Source organism: Triticum urartu, chromosome 4A (genome assembly GCF_056163025.1).
Source record: "Triticum urartu cultivar PI428250 chromosome 4A, HENAU_Tu73, whole genome shotgun sequence".
Classification (NCBI taxonomy): Eukaryota; Viridiplantae; Streptophyta; class Magnoliopsida; order Poales; family Poaceae; genus Triticum; species Triticum urartu.
In genome coordinates this window covers 581,457,326-581,467,717 of record NC_141876.1, presented here as the reverse complement: position 1 = coordinate 581,467,717, position 10,392 = coordinate 581,457,326, and positions in this window count along the sequence as shown.

The window sequence follows — 10,392 nt, the reverse complement described above, 5'->3', positions numbered from 1 at the left end:
ATTGCAACAAGGAAATACAATCAATCAAAGAGCAATTTTCATAGTTAAATTCCTTGAAATCCATAATAGTGGGTTTAGCAACATCTAGGGTTTTAATTTCTTCAATCCCACTTTTATCAAATTTAGCATCAAGATCAAAAGATTCGGAATTCTTGGAACGCCTTCTAGGTAAAGTTGGATCATATTCAGTCCCATCATTATCAAGATCCATATTGCAAAACAAAGATTTAATAGGGGACACATCAATAACTTTTAGATATTCATCATTATTTTCATAGGAACTAGAAGAACACGCTTTTATAAAGGCATCTTTCTTAGCACGCATCCTAGCAGTTCTTTCTTTGCACTCATCAATGGATATCATGCTTAGGTGGAATAAATCTAAGTTTCAAAGAATCAACATCAAGAGCAATTCTATCAACGTTCCTAGCCAAATCATCAATCTTAAGCAATTTTTCTTCAATCATAGCATTAAAATTCTTTTGCGAAGTAATAAATTCTTTAATATTAGATTCAAAATCAGAGGGCATCTTATTATAATTTCCATAAGAATTGTTGTAGGAATTACCATAATTATTAGAGGGGTTACTAGGATAAGGCCTGGGATTGAAATTTCCTCTATATGCGTTGTTACCAAAATTGTTCCTACCAACAAAATTCACATCCATATATTCATTATTATTCTCAATCAAAGTAGACAAGGGCATATCATTAGGATCAGAAGAAACACTCCTATTAGCAAATAATTTCATAAGTTCATCCATCTTTCCACTCAAAACATTAATTTCTTCTATCGCATGCACCTTTTTATTAGTAGATCTTTCAGTGTGCCATTGAGAATAATTAACCATAATATTATCTAGGAGTTTAGTAGCTTCTCCTAAAGTGATTTCCATAAAAGTGCCTCCCGCGGCCGAATCTAAAATATTTCTAGAAGCAAAATTTAATCCGGCATAAACATTTTGTATAATCATCCACAAATTTAAACCATGAGTAGGGAAATTACGTATCATTAATTCCATTCTCTCCCAAGCTTGTGCAACATGTTCATGATCAAGTTGCTTAAAATTCATAATATCGTTTCTAAGAGAGATGATCTTAGCGGGAGGAAAATACTTAGAGATAAAAGCATCTTTGCACTTATTCCATGAATCAATACTATTTTTAGGCAAAGATGAAAACCAAGCTTTAGCAGGATCTCTAAGCGAAAAAGGAAATAGCTTCAGTTTAACAATATCATTATCCACATCTTTATTATTTTGCATGTCACACAAATCAACGAAGCTATTCAGATGGGTAGCGGCATCTTCGCTAGGAAGGCCGGAAAACAGATCTTTCATGACAAGATTCAGTAAAGCAGCATTAATTTCACAAGATTCAGCATCGGTAAGAGGAGCAACCGGAGTGCTAATAAAATCATTATTGTTGGTATTGGTGATGTCACACAATTTAGTATTATCCTGAGCCATCGCGACAAGCAAGCAAACTAACACTCAAGCAAACAAAAAGCAAGCGGGCAAAAAGAGGCAAATAGAGGGAGGATAGGGAGAGAGAAGGCAAATAAAACGGCGAGGGTGAAGTGGGGGGAGAGGAAAATGAGAGGCAAATGGCAAATAATATAATGCGAGAGATAAGGGTGTGTGATGGGTACTTGGTATGTTGACTTTTGTGTAGACCTCCCCGGCAACGGCGCCAGAAATCCTTCTTGCTACCTCTTTTAGCACTGCGTTGGTTTTCCCCGAAGAGGAAGGGATGATGCAGCAAAGTAGCGTAAGTATTTCCCTCAGTTTTTGAGAACCAAGGTATCAATCTATTAACAGGCTACGCGCGAGTCCCTTGCACCTGCACAAGACAAATAAATCCTCGCAACCAACGCAAATAGGGGTTGTCAATTCCTATAGGGCCACTTACTAGAGTGAGATTTGATAGATATGATAAGATAATTTTTTTGGTATTTTTATGATAAAGATGCAAAATAAAGTAAAGGCAAGGTAAATAGCAAAGTAAATAACTAAGTAGTAGGAGATCAATACGATAAAGATAGACCCGGGGGCCATAGGTTTCACTAGTGGCTTCTCTCGAGAGCACAAGTATTCTACGGTGGGTGAACGAATTACTGTTGAGCAATTGATAGAATTGAGCATAGTTATGAGAATATCTAGGTATGATCATGTATATAGGCATCACGTCCGAGACAAGTAGACCGACTCCTGCCTACATCTACTACTATTACTCCACTCATAAACCGCTATCCAGCATGCATCTAGAGTATTAAGTAAAAACAGAGTAACGCCTTAAGGAAGATGACATGATGTAGAGGGATAGACTCATGCAATATGAAGAAAAACCCATCTTGTTATCCTTGATGGCAACAATACAATACGTGCCTTGCTGCCCTTACTGTCACTGGGAAAGGACACCGCAAGATTGAACCCAAAGCTAAGCACTTCTCCCATTGCAAGAAAGATCAATCTAGTAGGGCAAACCAAACTGATAATTCGAAGAGACTTGCAAAGATAACCAATCATACATAAAAGAATTCACAGAAGATTCAAATATTATTCATAGATAGACTTCATCATAAACCAACAATTCATCGATCTCAACAAACACACCGCAAAAAGAAGATTACATCGAATAGTTCTCCACAAGAGAGGGGGGGAACATTGTATTGAGATCCAAAAGGAGAGAAGAAGCCACCTAGCTACTAACTATGGACCCGTAGGTCTGAAGTAAACTACTCAAACTTCATCGGAGAGGCTATGGTGTTGATGTAGAAGCCCTCCATGATCGATGCCCCCTCTGGCGGAGCTCCGGAACAGGCCCCAAGATGCGATCTCGTGGATACAGAAAGTTGTGGCGGTGGAATTAGGGTTTTGGCTCCGTATGTGATCGTTTGGGGGTACGTGGGTATATATAGGAGGAAGAAGTACGTCGGTGGAACAACAGGGGGCCCACGAGGGTGGAGGGTGTGCCTGGGGGGCAGGCGCGCCCCCCTACCTCGTGGCCTCCTATTACGTGGTTTGACGTAGGGTCCAAGTCTCCTGAGTTGTATTCGATGAGAAAATCACGTTCCCGAAGGTTTCATTCCGTTTGGACTCCGTTTGATATTCCTTTTCTTCGAAACCCTAAAACAGGCAAAAAACAGCATTTTTGGGCTGGGCCTCCGGTTAATAGGTTAGTCCCGAAAATAATATAAAAGTGGATAATAAAGCCCAATAATATCCAAAACAGTAGATGATATAGCACGGAGCAATCAAAAATTATAGATACGTTGGAGACGTATCACATAGTAATGTCCGACGTATGGATACAATTGCTTCTCATAAATGGTAGTAACGTTGTGTCAACAGCAGCTGGATCATCTTCCACCATCATTGGATAGTTTTGTCCAAGGAAGAGCGAGTTTCCTCCAAGACTTTCAATACTGAACCAGGGAGAAGGTGTTGGCGCTAGTACACTAGTATCCATCCCGAATACCCTGCAACGGATGTTGGAATAGGTCCAGAGAGTGCGACCATACGAGACAACACCTGCTGCCTTAGTAACATCAGCAGTGCCCCGTATACAGCCAAGAAGAGGTGATCCATCGGAACAAGTTGCCAGGCGCCACTGAGTATATGGGTCCTGCTCGTCCTCATGCTCATGAATAAAATTTTCAAGTATAGGTGGTGGAATATTCACAGGACCTTGGAAACACAAGAAGGTTAATTAGTAAAGGGAAACTAGCTAACCCGCATGCATGTGGATGAAACAATTATAATTACGGTGGAAAACAAACGTACCGAAATCGTGAGGATTCCATGCAAAAACAGTGCCACGAGTGGTGGCAGCAAACACAAGACCCTCGTATTGAATTGCATCACAGTACTCATCCGTGTATAGAAACTGATTTTTGAGCAATATCCATCGAGTATAAGCCCAAGATCAGTTGGGAACTCGAAAAATTGCTATCTTCCGTAGATGACAGTCAGCATGATCGTATTTGAACTCACGTAGAATACCGGTGTACTCAACCTCTGGGCAGTCGTCTGAGATTTTTCGAAGTGGAACCCGGTGACGAGTGTACACATTCACAGGTTCCCACTCGCAGTTGTACCCAATATAAAGAACCCAATCTCCATGTGCGCATGCCCAAGCCTTCCCCTCAAGCGATGGCATCTTAACATCATACGTATCATTATCAAGCGTCATCAACTAAAACAAGGCGAGGCTTCCCTTGTCCCCGCGCCAGTCAGCAGGGTCACGGCGAAGAAGATAGGGGAGATCAAACCGCTCCTGAACCCTTGGGTTCCTTGTAATGATGTTATTAGTTGAGTCGAGAATGGTCTTGAACGAACCTGCCATGCTAGCCAAGGTGATGACGTCGCACCGATCAATGAGTTCCTCCACCGCGTCATCATTCAGATCGGGGCAAGAATAACAAGGTCGTTTCCGGCTTGTTCCCTCCATGCAGAAGACGATCAAACAATGGAAGAATGAAGGGTGAAGGCAAATGGAGGATGGAGGAAGAGCTAACGTGTGACAGCTATTCCAATTCGAGAGGGAAAGGCGAAGAGTCGGTGGACGGTTGCCACCGTACACGAAGAGGTGCCTGGGAGCGAACGGTTGCCACAGAGGTCACACACTGACAACAATGGCCGAGTGAACCGCATGCAATCCCATCGCACAACACACACGTCTTGTTAATTTGAACCGTTTCCGTTCTCTTGTGTCAACGCAAACAGTTCATCCGAGTGAACTGCATGTCGTATATCGCACACACCTTGATATGGCTGACCGTTTCTTTTGTGTTGCCTAATCACAAACATTTCATCAGAGTGAACCGTATGATGTATATCGCACACACCTTCATCTGGCTGCCTGTTTCTTTATGTTCCCTAATCACAAACAGTTCATCCGAGTGAACCGTATGCTGTGTATCATAGACGCCTTCATCTGGCTGCCTGTTTCTTTTGTTCCTCCTCATCGCAAACAGTTAATTGAACTGAACCATATGCCCTTCATCGCACACGCAACTAAAATCTGTATTGTGTTTGATGCATCCTCCATCGCAAACGTTTTCACCTTTTTGATGGCTTTCATACACCATAGTTTGCGATTATTGCATCGCACATAGTTTCTCGAAGGGTCTCTGATCGTAGTGTCACGTTAGCAGGATCCTGTAGTAGTCGTGTAGAGGGTCGAGGGTCGCCGAGGATCGAGGGTCAAGTGTCGAGGGTTGTGAACTAGTGTAGAGGGTCGAGGGTCGCTGAGGGGTCGAGGGTCGTCCAGGGGTCGAGGGTCTAGATTTACCAAGAATGCCCCCATTATGGCTGTGCAGAAATTGATCCAATTTTTTGTGATCTCATATATATATATATATATATATATATTCTTCTATATGCCAAATTGTCTGTCAAAGTATTGAAGAAATCCATGGCATCATCATTAGCTGGAAGTAACCGGGGCATGATGGTACGAATTTCAGCAAAGGCCTTCCAAATAGCGATATTTGGAAGGCTCTTGCTGAACTTTGTACCAAAAAGTGAATTATGCTATCTGGGACTCCGTTTCAGAACAACTTTGAAGAGCTTCGTACCATCATGCGCATGTTACTTTTGCCTAATGATGAAGACACAGTATTTTTGAATCCTTTGACACTAGACAAATGTGACATGAGGGGGTCGAGGGTTGGGAACTAGGGTAGAGGGTCATGGATCGCCGAGCGGTCGAGGGTCGAGGGTCGTCCAGGGGTTGAGGGTCGAGATTTATCAGGAATGCCTCCATTATGGATGTGCAGAAGTTGATCCAATTTTTTTTTCTGATCTCATATATATATATTCTTGTATATGTCACATTGTCTGTCAAAGTATTGAAGAAATCCATGGCTTCATCATTAACTGGAAGTAACAGGCGTATGATGCTATGAAGCTGTTCAAAGTTGTTTTGGAACGGAGTTCCTGATAGAATAATTTGCCTTTTGGTATGAATTTCAGCAAAGTCCTTCCAAATAGCGATATTCGGAAGGCTCTTGCTGAACTTTGTTCCGAAAAGCGAATTATTCTATCGGGAACTCCGTTCCAAAACAACTTTGAAGAGCTTCATACCAATATGTGCCTGTCATTTCCGGCTAATGATGAAGTCATGGTTTTCTTGAATTCTTTGACACTAGACAACGTGACATATAGAAGGGAAGATGAGATCAGGAAAAATATGGACCATTTTCTGCACATCCAGAATGGCGCCATTTTGTTAAATCCCTTGTCGGTCCAGACGTCGAACAATCATGTGGGAGGCGGTCCGGCCCAAACCCTAGAAGCGCTGTCGAGGCCACCGAAATTTACCAAGTTAATAGAGCGTTGTCGTCGAGGCCACCCCAAACCATAGAAGCGTCGAGGCCACTAATATGATTCCTTGTTGTGATTAGCTAGCTAGGTCTATGTTTGCCACTAATATATCCATCTGTCATGTTTGTATATTAACTGCCATGTTGTAATATTTGTAGAAACTACGGAGCACTGAGGCTTAGAAGCAGAGCAGGTGTTCGGGGGCATAATCATCGCTAGAGGTGATGTCTTGTCGTATCTCAATGACACCGATGGTCTAGAAGGAGAGGGTGAAGTAGGTTACGGTGATCGAAGAATGGAGGAGGAAGGACATGATTATGATGGCTCCGGTGACCGAATGCCGGTGGAAGAAGGCGACCGTGATGACGGCTTTGGTGACCGAACAGAGTCCGGCCAGGTATATATATTAATTAAGCTTTTGCCGACTAGCTAATTGATGCATTAATTGTTTTGGTATGTACACATATTAACTCTCTTCTTTCTTCTTTTCTAGCCCTCCGGATCGAGCGAAACTTCGGTAACGAGACAAGGCCTGAAGAAAAAGTTGCGCTAGGATGAAAGGTTCATGATCAAAGCAATCGCGCGCGATGGCCAACCGATTGAACCCATCCGGACCAAGGAAGCATTTTTTGCTCAGTGCGAGGTTCTTGTTAGGGACATGATCCTGATCAACATCCACCAATGGTATAAGACTAAGAACGAAGACCCTCAGGTGTCTTATGTCAATGATAGGCAGAAAGATGATCTTTGGACCGCGCTGAAGGCAAATTTCACCCTACCGCCAGAGGAGGATCTGTAGAAGCCAGCTATAGAGCCATTGGTCAAGGATCATGCTCTTAAGAAGATGGAAGATCTCTTCAGGAGGTGGAAGACTCACTTGAAAACAACATTTCTCAATAAAGACAAGACTCCTGAATTCACCGACCGATTTGAGAAGATAAGAGATCACTTGTAGCGATCAGACCTTAGACGGTCCAATCTTTGTGCTCAGGTGTCATCCCTGGATCAGTAATGCTGACACCACACAGTACTTGAAGGATTTATAACAAATTAGCAATCACACACTTATTACATTGAGTGTCTCAAAAGAGAACTTATTACAATAAATATGGCTTAAGGCCATCTAATAACGATAACAGCGGAATGCCTGGAAGATAAGTGAGTCCATCAACTCCAACGGCATCACTGAGTATAGAACCACGACCTAAAACTCCTTAATTGTCGTCTGAAAAGTCTGCAACATTAACGTTGCAGCCTGAAACGGGTCACATGGAATATGCTGGCAAAGTAACATATAGAGAGTAATGAAATAATCAGGCTATTCTATATGCATATTTGGCTGGTGGAAAGCTATATGGTTACAGTTTTGCGTAAAGCCAATTTTTCCCTACTGCAAAGGAATAAATTTTATTTAACTATCATGGTGATTGTTAAACATTGAGAATGGTTGACAACATTCCCAATCCCAATTAAGCATCATCATTAAACAAAACCCAACATAATTAATTTTAGAGTAACATGTTGAGATTCACATGATAATCCAGGTACTAGATACTCAAGATGTCCATCCGGGGACACGGCTAACCATGATTAGTTTATACACACTGCAGAGGTTTGCGCACTTTTCCCCACAAGACACGATCTCCTCCGCTGGGATTCTCGCACTACATGGTGTTTGAGAAACGGATGACCGAGACATAGTCTTTCAGAAGTACTAACACCTTACGAACGGGTAGACCGTACCAACCTACATCCCCTACATCTGCTAGTCTACCATTGTAAGAGTTCGCACGACTTAATCAACTATGCTAGAGCCCATAGTAGCTTGTGGCTGCACACGGAAGTTTCTAGCTAGTATGAATAATCTCATGATCCCTTTGAGCCTGGGTGGCGGTCCATAAAGAAAAACAGGCAATCGCTGGAATACCCAGGTGCCTCAATCCACCTAGATGTGTATTTAAGTTGCCACCTTAAATAAACCATTAATTAACAATCTCACATCTCTCATGGATACACTCACCCGATCCACGTCTACTAGCATAGCATGGCATAATAAGCAAACGTAGAAGTAACTCCCAAAGGTTTGATAATAACAGGTAATAGGTACTACCTCATCTACTTCCCAAACCCACAATTTAATTAGATCCTAATCATGCAATGTGTGAGGATTGATCTAATGCAATAAAACTGGGTAGTGGAAAAAACATGATCAAAGTGTTACTTGCCTTGCTGATGATCCGGGAAACCTAGCGATTCGAAGTAGCAAGCGGCGCACTCCGGGTACTCTATCGCAAACAAACAAACATACAATAAGTACTCAACTAATGCACAAGTAAAATTCAAATAAGAGATCTAACCAGAAAGTTCAACTTAAGAACTCCGGTTGGCAAAAAGAATCAAATCGAACGAAGCAACGGAAGACAAACGGCAAAAGAAACAAGCTTCGTTTACTATTCTGGATCTAGGGCAATTTTTACAGTGGCAAAAACTTGTTTGAGTTGGTTAAACGGAAAGAGAGTTTTGAGACGAAACTCTAGGCGCTTGAATCGCCTGATTCCGATAAACGAGCGAAAAGTTAAACTAAAACAAAAATCGGATTAGAAATCGCGATCAGAAAAATCACGGAATAAATCTGAGAAAAAGAAAAACGATGAACAACCTTAACGAGCAAACATTCGTTAACTGGATCTAAACGAAGAACACGTTCGTTAAAACGAACGAACGAGCGAACGCTCGCTAATTAGCCTAAACCAGAAAAAAAACCAATCTAAAGAAAAAAACCGGAAACTAAAAAAAACCGAACCAAAACCGGCGAAAACCGAACAGCTTTCCAGGAAAAACCGGCGGCGGGTCAACCTCGGCGGCTCGGGTGGCGGCGGCTCCGGCGAACGGCGTCGGCGGCGGCGGGGTCCGGTGGGGTGCGCGGCGGCGAGGGGCGGCGGCCGGGTCCGGCGGGGTGCGCGGCGGTGAGGGGCGGCGGCGTCGGCGGCGGGCTCCGGCAGCGGCGAAAGTCGGCGGCGGCGGGCACGGGGCTCGAGGCGGCGGCGGCTAGGGTTTCGGCCCCGGGGCGGGCCGGTGGCTTATAAAGGCTGAGGCCGGAGGAGTCCGGGCCTAACACGGCCCGTAGGTCGGTTCAGTTTTTTTTAACAGTTACGCTCCGAAAAAAAACAAAAGGAATACTAAACGGACTCCAAAAATCCCGAAGTAAATTTTGCCCGGCTTCTAAAATCAAGCCGCACAGGATGAACATTTATTTGGGGCCTAAATGCAATTTTGAAAAATGCGCATTTTTCCTAAATTCAAATAAAATAGCAAATAAAACCAAAATAAATATTAATTGATTTTTTATTAAATCCCCAATATTTATTTATTTGGGAAAGTCATTTTATTCCCTCTCTCATATTTTTTTGTAATAGAAATAATTGAATATAAAATAAATAAAATCAAATGATCCTATTTTCAAAATTTGAGACAACTCAAATATGAAAATAGCGAAATCCCCAACTCTCTCTAAGGGTCCTTGAGTTGCGTAAAATTTCTAGGATCAACCAAAATGCAATAAATATGATATGCAATGATGATCTAGTGTATAACATTCCAAATTGAAAATTTGGGATGTTACAAACCTACCCCCCTTAAGATGAATCTCGCCCTCGAGATTCGGGTTGGCTAGAAATAGGTGAGGGTGGTCCTTCAGCAAATCTTCCGCTCGCTCCCAGGTGGCTTCATCCTCTATGTGGTGGTTCCACTGAACCTTGCAAAACTTGATAACCTTGCTGCGGGTGACTCGACTGGCATACTCTAGAATCTTAACTGGTTTCTCATCATAGGTCAAATCACTGTCCAACTGAATTGCTTCCAGTGGTACCGTATCTCTCAATGGTATTTTAGCCATCTCTGCGTGGCACTTCTTCAACTGGGAAACGTGGAACACGTCGTGAACTCCTGACAATCCTTCGGGCAATTCCAATTTGTAGGCCACTTCTCCCATATGCTCCAAAACATTGTATGGTCCTACAAAACGTGACGCTAACTTTCCCTTAACTCCAAAGCGCTTAACTCC